Raw genomic sequence first — 9,059 nt, forward strand, 5'->3', positions numbered from 1 at the left:
CCCAGGCACTCGTCACCAGCCGACTGCACTACGGGAACACCCTCTACACCGGAACCACAGCGAAACTTCAAAAAAGACTTAAACACATCCAGAACGCCTGCGCTCGACTCATCCTCGACATCCCCCGACACAGCCACATCACCGGAACCGTGAGAGACCTGCACTGGCTCCCCGTCAGCAAGAGAATCACGTTCAGACTCCTCACCCACACACACAAGGCTCTCCAGGACCTGGGCCCCAAGTACCTCAACGACCGCATGACCTTCTACACGCCCACCCGCCAGCTACGATCGACCGGCCACGCACTCGCCACCGTACCACGCATCCGCAGAGCCACCGCCGGAGGAAGATCCTTCTCCTACCTGGCGGCCAAGACATGGAACTCCCTCCCCACCCACCTTCGGCGAACCCAAGACCATCTCGCCTTCAGGAAGCAGCTCAAGACCTGGCTGTTCGAGTAGTAACTTTCCACTTCCCCAGCGCCTTGAGACCCTCCCGGATGAGTAGTGCGCTATACAAATGATTTGATTGATTGATTGATTGAACAGTGCCTGTGTGTTTAACAGTGCCTGTGTGTGAACAGTGCCTATGTGTGCGCGCAGTGCCAGTGTGTGTGAGCAGCCTGTGTGTGTATGTAGTGCCTGTGTGTGTGAACAGTGCCTGTGTGTGAACAGTGCCTGTGTGGGAACAGTGCCTGCGTGTGAACAGTGCCTGTGTGTGAACAGTGCCTGTGTGTGGACAGTGCCTGTGTGTGAACAGTGCCTGTGTGTGATGAGTGCGCCTGTGTGTGTGCGCAGTGCTGGTGTGTGTGCACAGTGCCGGTGTGTTTATGTAGTGCCTGTGTGTGTGAACAGTGCCTATGTGTGCATGCAGTGCCAGTGTGTGTGAGCAGCCTGTGTGTGTATGTAGTGCCTGTGTGTGTGAACAGTGCCTGTGTGTGTGAACAGTGCCTGTGTGTGTGAACAGTGTCTGTGTGTGTGAATAGTGTCTGTGTGTGTGAGCAGTGGCTGTGTGTGTGAGCACTGTCTGTGTGCGAGCAGTGTCTGTGTGTGAACAGTGCCTGTGTGTGAGAAGTGCCTGTGTGTGTGAGAAGTGCCTGTGTGTGTGAAAAGTGCTGTGTGTGTGAGCAGTGTATGTGTTTGTGAGCAGTGTCTGTGTGCGTGAACAGTGCCTGTGTGTGAACAGTGCCTGTGTGTGAACAGTGCCTATGTGTGCGCGCAGTGCCGGTGTGTGTGAGCAGCCTATGTGTGTATGTAGTGCCTGTGTGTGTGAAAAGTGCCTGTGTGTGAACAGTGCCTGTGTGTGAACAGTGCCTGTGTGTGATGAGTGCGCCTGTGTGTGTGCACAGTGTCGGTGTGTGTGCACAGTGCCAGTGTGTCTATGTAGTGCCTGCGTGTGTGAACAGTGCCTATGTGTGCGCACAGTGCCGGTGTGTGTGAGCAGCCTGTGTGTGTGAACAGTGCCTGTGTGTGTGAACAGTGTCTGTGTGTGTGAACAGTGTCTGTGTGTGTGAGCAGTGTCTGTGTGTGTGAGCACTGTCTGTGTGCGAGCAGTGTCTGTGTGTGAACAGTGCCTGTGTGTGAGAAGTGCCTGTGTGTGTGAGAAGTGCCTGTGTGTGTGAAAAGTGCCTGTGTTTGTGATCAGTGTATGTGTTTGCGAGCAGTGTCTGTGTCTGTGTGCGTGAACAGTGCCTGTGTGAACAGTGCCTGTGTGTGGACAGTGCATGTGTGTGAACAGTGCCTGTGTGTGATCAGTGTGCCTGTGTGTGTGCGCAGTGCCGGTGTGTGTATGTAGTGCCTGTGTGTGTGAACAGTGCCTATGTGTGCATGCAGTGCGGGTGTCTGTGAGCAGCCTGTGTGTGTATGTACTGCCTGTGTGTGTGAACAGTGCCTATGTGTGCGCGCAGTGCCGGTGTGTGTGAGCAGCCTGTTTGTGTATGTAGTGCCTGTGTGTCCAAACAGTGCCTGTGTGTGTGAACCGTGTCTGTGTGTGTAAACAGTGGCTGTGTGTGTGAACAGTGTCTATTTGTGTGAGCAGTGCCTGTGTGTGAGAAGTGCCTGTGTGTGTGAGAAGCGCCTGTGTGTGTGAGAAGTGCCTGTGTGTGTGGTCAGTGTCCGTGTGTGTCAACAGTGTATGTGTGTGTGAGCAGTGCCTGTGTATCCCTGCACCTAAAATCAACCTACTTGTCATGAGGCCCAAGGTTAGACACACAAGCACAACTGTTGAAACCCGGCTGCTCAGACCCTCCATGCAGAAACACATTCCTGCTCTCGGAGGTTTGGTTTGTTGCTGAACAAGACATGAGCCCCTTTGATGAGATGAGGAGAATGCAGCAAAATGTGGGACTGTTCGTAAGCCAGTGAAAAGAATTCCGTTTCGTACCTGGACGTTACTGTCTCCAATACAAACGCACTTACATACTTTGTGGGGGTAATGAAGACTATGTGTCTCATTGTCGGCGCACGACCAAGCCAGCTCTTCAAAGGCCAACACTTACACATGAAATGATGCAGACGAACGCACGCCCACCAAACTCACTGCAAACTGGTGAACGCACCCCAAACATCTGGGTTCAATTACCGCGGCACCCTGACAGCTCATAATTGACAATTTATTGCACTCCCCTGCGCAAAACCACACAGAATATGCAGGAAGTGCACAAACGGAAATTAATATGGCCTATTGTGTGAAGGCTACTAGAAACACAGCACTACGAGGACCAATTAGCATGCAGATGCCAAAATAAACGACGGAAAAATCTCGCGCAGTGAGGAATTTTTACTTCACTATTCTGAGCCCCGTAATAATACGGCTCGGAGCTCCGCCCCACTTCTGACGAAGTGGTGACGTAGGCCGAGCCTTAAAAAGGAAAATGCCTCTCAGGATTGTTTCTGTGCTGATAAGTGACCCTTACTGCAAAAAAACAGCCCTGCCTACAACACAGGAACCCTTGCGCCATGGTACAAGGGTGCCTTCATTGGCACTATGCTGTCAAAATGGCACCGGCACAATGGAGCCCATATTTTTGTATAATATTTAATGCCATTCTAAATGGCATGGAAATCTCGGATACCTGGTTAGGGGCAGAAATGTTTCCAGTACATAAGAAGGGATCCCCCCTCCTGCCCACCAACTACAGGCCAATTAGCCTGATTGACATAACCCAGAAGCTGTTTGCCAGGATTGTCCTGGAGCGCTTCCAGTCTTGGGGGATGAGTGTGAGATCCTTAGTTCGTATCAGGCCCGCTGCAGTAAAAATATGTCTACCATCGACCAAATCTTCAGGCTCCAATTACTATATTGGAAGGCAGTGACAACAGAGGGTGAAAGCCTCTATTTGATCTTTGTTGATCTTAAATCAGCCTTTGATTTGGTGGCCCGTGACAAACTTTGGGCAGTTTTAGAGCAACTGGGCATTCCGCCCTACTTGCTGTCTTTGATTAAGAGATTGCACACTGGAAATTCTGCCCAGGTGCGATTCGGGTAACATGGAGAATTGACTTAACATTTCCCAGTGAACAGGGGTGTGTGAGGCAGGGTTGTGTTTTGGCCCCGACCTTGTTTTGTCTTTTTATTAATGCCCTGGTGGACCAACTAAACAAGGTAGATAACATCGATGCCCCTAAGCTCGCCCATGGCAAGGTGCCAGCAATGATGTTTGCGGACGACACCTTGTTACTATCTAAATCACCTATGGGCATCCAAAGGACCCTCAACAGCTTCTCTCTATTTTGTAAGAATAGGGGCCTAGAGATCAACAAACAAAAAACCAAGTATATGGTTTTTAATCCCAGCAAAACATATCGCTCTAATCCAACTCTAAATGGTACCCAGCTAGAGAGAGTAACTGCCTTTGATTATTTGGGTGTGACACTAACGGAAACCTTTGGGTGCGGCCCCAAGCAAGAAAAGGCAGGCCTAAGTCTAGCACAGATGGCAGGGGGACTAGCAAAACTTTACAGGAACCCCACGTCCAGACTACCTGGCCCACTGACCGAGATATACAAAGTCCAAACTAGGAGTGCTGTAATGTACGGGGCAGAACTTTGGGGACACCTCCCTGTAGGTAGAATGCTTAAAACCGAGAACAAGCTTATGAGGCAGCTCTTGGGCCTACCGCAAAGTACCCCCCTAATCCCCCTACGTATGGACCCTGGGATAAGACCCATAGATGAGGAGATTGTATTGCGACCCATGAACTTCTGGCGCAGGCTATGGGCGACCCCTGTGCTAATAGCCTACTAGTCGGAACTCAAAGCGATCATGGGCCTCTGAGGTACTGGGTTTTTCAGAACCGGTACTGATCCGGTAACCCAGCGGTGTCAGGGCAACACCCAAAGACCCCGAGTCCTTTCCTGATTCAGACCACAGAAACACGAGTCTTCTAGGTGAAGTCAAAGATCGAATTTTATTGGCTGCAACCAATTAACAGGCGTCCTAGAAGTACATTAACACGGTGTGTGTATATTCTCAGGAGACTGCTCGTTTTTACAGAGCCAGCCACCTCTTTTTATACACGATATTACACTTCAGGCAAAAATTCTTGGTTTTACAATTCGACCATAAACATATTTTCACAATAAAGAAAAAGCAAAGTCATGATGGCAAGCCCATATTTTCGTTTGTCCAGTTTGTGATAGATTACCTGGCCAGGCCCAGAACTTCCATCAGATATCGATGAAACCCCAATAAAATCGGGCACCTCCTCCTTGTAAAACTAGCCATAAAGAAGAAACAGGGACAGGTGTGTGTATGATAAAGTGTGGTTTGTATGCGGTAAATGGTTTATGACATGTTGTGCCTTGATGCTAACCTTGCTCGGCCACTGGGTTGGGGACTGCCCAAACAGGTTTGGCTGGAGGCAGTGAAGGCAGCTCGCCCAGGCCAGAGAGGAGTCATGGAATGGTGGACGTGTCCTTTCAGCTCGAATTCGGCCTGGGTCAATTGACTATGTAAGGGCAACCACAAGATGGATGCCGCTCAACACAGGAAGTGCGATTTAGGGGTGTTCGCGTCACTCAATCGTGACACAAATGCACAGTAATAATGTCCTAATCATTACCGGTCTGCCAATACCAAATTCGTCATGGTATGATGATATTTTCTGACACGAGTGTTGGGCTTCGGTATCATAAAATAGCAGGGTCCAAGATTTTCGGAACCACAGACCCTCCTTTTGCCCTTATATAGGCAAAAACTCATGCTAATCTGAGTCCAAATCTGTATTCACGAAGTCATGGAGATGCTGCTGTAGCATCATCCTGTTGCTCAGTTCGTCCCTTGACACAGGCTTCCTTACACATGATGTGGCACAGAGGCCACATATTGCAGGAGCACACTGTACACACAGGCAGAACAGAAACAGGATGGCTAAGACCATTCCAATGAATATCAGAATTTTCCATCCCCAGGCAGATATCAGTTCCCAGAACCACCCCAGCAAGGACCAGTCTCCTTTGTCCACATGAATGGACTCAGAGATCTTGTGCAGTTTGGAGATGGTCTGGTATACTGTTGGAGCATTGTCAGGGATGAAAATGCAGCAACTGGATTGGATCACTCTACATACCCCACCACGGTCTGCAAGTATGACATCTAGGGCAACCCTATTTTGAAGAGTCATAAGGCGGTCCGACTGGAGCTCCGCAGTCAAGTTACTAAGGGCACCAGCCGTTTCAATCACGGCGGATTTAACTACCCTCGTCAGTTGGCGAATGTTCCTGCTGTTCACCATAGGCCCCCAAAACGACAGAAAACCTTTTGCGAAATCCCCAAACTCCTGTGTCTTTACTCACAACACCTCTAACTGTCCTTGTCCGATGGTAGTCTGCCTCGGCCGTGTAGGTGGGTGGCAGCAGGAATGAGACAAAACATGTGCCCGAGAAGTCAGGGGGCAACCATGTATATGCTCTGTCGTGGCAGACGAAGTAGGTACCCTTAGCTGCTAGGAATGAGGGAGAGGTCTGAGATGAGAAAATGTAAGTTTCAGTACAAACACTCTTCCCTAACTGAGCTCTGGGGTTTTTGCCATTTCCCTGCAGACATAGGTGCCCTTGGTGGGGTACTATCCAGATTGGGGAGGATTTCTTTGCTTTCTGGCTCTCAGTTAAGGAAATCCCATATTTAGTTATGTTCCATCTACTGTAAGGCTCCAATTCGTCTCTGGGAATCGTCCTATATGTGTCAATATCCCTACTCATATTTCTGATTCCTGTCACTAGTGCCTTGTTGCTTGAATTTCTTCCTGCGGGACGTGAGGGATACGGTTCTATGGCAAACAGGAACATTGTCTGGAAAGCCCACAGAGAACCATAGTAACTAAATGGCAGGACAAAATACGGGATACCCTTGTCTGCCATGTGTGGCATAAGTCCACATACCCAACAATTTGTTGTGTTCATTACAGACTGGTGCTGGTGTAGGAGCTGTACGAATGAGTTATTTACAAATTCTAATCTTCTGGCAGACTCGTGTTCAGGTAGAGGGTGAAAGGAATGTGGGGAAACAGTAGGAGGAGGTGTGGGCTGAGTGTCGTGTACAAATGTAACTCGAAAGGTGAACAAGGTATAGCCCACCAAAAACATCATTATGCTACACAACATCAAAAGGCATATTTTCAAAAATTGTTTTCTTGCCATCACAGTGCATATTGTCTTTTCAAAGTTCGCTGGTCTAGCAGGTCTCTCCATCTTAGGAAACTCCATCCTCTAAGTTGCTGCCCGCGGTGGGAGATTGATTCTGCTAAGGAGTGCTTCTGTTCAGTCCAGGGTAGCTCCCTTAGACCAACCAGAACTGTCGACCTAATCGTCTCCAGCTGCACTCCAAAGACTGTGGCAACCGCGACCCTAGCAGCAGAACCGGATGGCGGTTCGAAAATCAAAAATGAGCAAGTATCCCAGATGAGAGAGCTGCACAATCAAAAAGAGGGGGGAAAAAAAACTTTTTATTTGTCCTTAATCATAGGTCTTGGCCTCAAGTTATAGCGGTTTCGACCCAGTGCTGTGTTGTCTTGAAACAAAAGTTCAGGCTCAGTAGTGTCCAATTGCATTGACGGTGGCACAGATCCTTGCAGAATGTTATCGCTCTCCTTCTCCATAGTAGTTCCTTTCAAACGTGCATCACTGAAGGGCAAGAACCGGGGCACCGTTTCGGTCTGAGAGTCAGCAATTCCTTCCTGGACCCACCGGTCATAAGGCAGGGGTAACGGGACCCTCTTGCAGTGGGTCCCGTGGATCCAGTTTTTCTATCCTTCCACACGAACGGCTGATCTAGTGGAAAGAAGGACGAGGTGTGGTCCGGTCCACCTGGGCTGTTCGTTCTTTGTTCGCTGGAAGTTTTTTATCAGCACATAAAAGATCCAGGATCGATAGGATGTCCCGGAGCTTCAGAGGCCAGAGGTAGACTGTTGTGGACCTGTTGGTGTAAAACACACAATTTAGCCGTCAATTCATACAAGTAGTCAAGCAAAACAGGGTGCTCTACCTCACTGAGCCTGGTGGGTCTGGGCACCCCCCATATGTTGGCCGGGCGGCCGAAAACAATTTCATAGGGACTAAGTTTCACTCTCGAATGCACGGTCATTCTGGTGGATAGGAGTGCTAAGGGCAGAGCATCAGGCCATTTAAGACCAGTGCTCGCTTGAATCTTGGCCAATTTTAGTTTTAGGGTGCCATTGTAGCATTCTACTAATCCAGCTGATTGGTGGTTGTTTGCAGCGTGGAACTTCTGTTGTATGCCTAGACTCTCACACACTCTCTTCATCCTTCGTCCCACGAATTCACTCCCATTATCACTCCAAACCATTCTAGGCATTCCAAATCTGGGGAAGAATTCTTTGACAAAGGCTTTTGCTGTGGACAAGGCAGTATTGTCCTTTAGGGGATATGCTTCTACCCATCTTGAGAAGGCACAGACAACAACAAGTACGTATTTTAAATTGTTGCACCTCTCCATGTGTATGAAATCTAGCTGCAAAACCTCAAACGGATATGTAGGAGGTGCAAAATGACCAGCTGGAGTTGGGGTTCCCCTACCAGGGTTGTGTTTCAAACATACCATGCAGTTCTTGACCACATTCTCTGCACATTTAGGTATTCCAGCATTTTGCCATACTGGAGCCAACAACTTACAGATCCCTTTCACACTGATGTGAGCCATTCCCTGAGCCATTGTCACCACTGCAAGCACATACGCATCGGGTAGCAGCCATCTCTGATGCTCTGACAATTCGACCCAACAGCCATTCGCATCCAATCTACCCTTGCTCTCTCTCCATTCATTCACCTCTTTCTCAGTGGTCTCGGATTGTATAGACTTCACACTCTCAATCGTGTCCTCACACATGCCAACATCACCAATCCATCTCGCAGGGCCCGCAACATACATTCTGTTCATCACATTCCTTGCGGTTTCTTTCGCGACTTCATCAGCAAATGCATTTCCACGACAAACATCATCAGTCACTTTCTTGTGAGCACTACATTTTACAATCGCAACTTGTAGAGGCAAGGTCAGTGATTCAAGAAGCTCATTAACTAGCTGACCATGTTGTATCTTTGCACCATGCGAAGTCAGGAACCCACGTTCACGCCACAAACGTCCAAAACTATGAGCCACGCCAAACGCATACTGACTGTCAGTGTACACATTCACTTTCATTCCTTTTGACAACACACACGCCCTTGTGAGTGCGATCAATTCTGCTGCCTGAGCTGAGTTATGTGGAATACATGCAGTCTCAACAACTGTATGCAAAGTAGTGACAGCATATACTGCAGTCGTGTCACCATTCGGGAGCTTGAAGCATGAACCATCCACCCATAAGGTACCATCGCATTCAACAAGAGGAGTATCTTGGAGGTCTATTCTCCCTTTTGTTTCTTCTTCTGTTCTAAGAAAACAATTGTGTTGTTCTTCAGCACTCTCTGCCTCAACCGGAATTGGCAACAATGTGGCTAGGTTTAGTGTGCTGCATCGTTTGATGTGCACATGGCTCGCTAACAAAGTTAGTTCGTAACCTGACAATCGAGCACTAGTTAAGTGCTGTGTCTTGGTTCTGT

Source organism: Lissotriton vulgaris, unplaced genomic scaffold (genome assembly GCF_964263255.1).
Source record: "Lissotriton vulgaris unplaced genomic scaffold, aLisVul1.2 SCAFFOLD_834, whole genome shotgun sequence".
Classification (NCBI taxonomy): Eukaryota; Metazoa; Chordata; class Amphibia; order Caudata; family Salamandridae; genus Lissotriton; species Lissotriton vulgaris.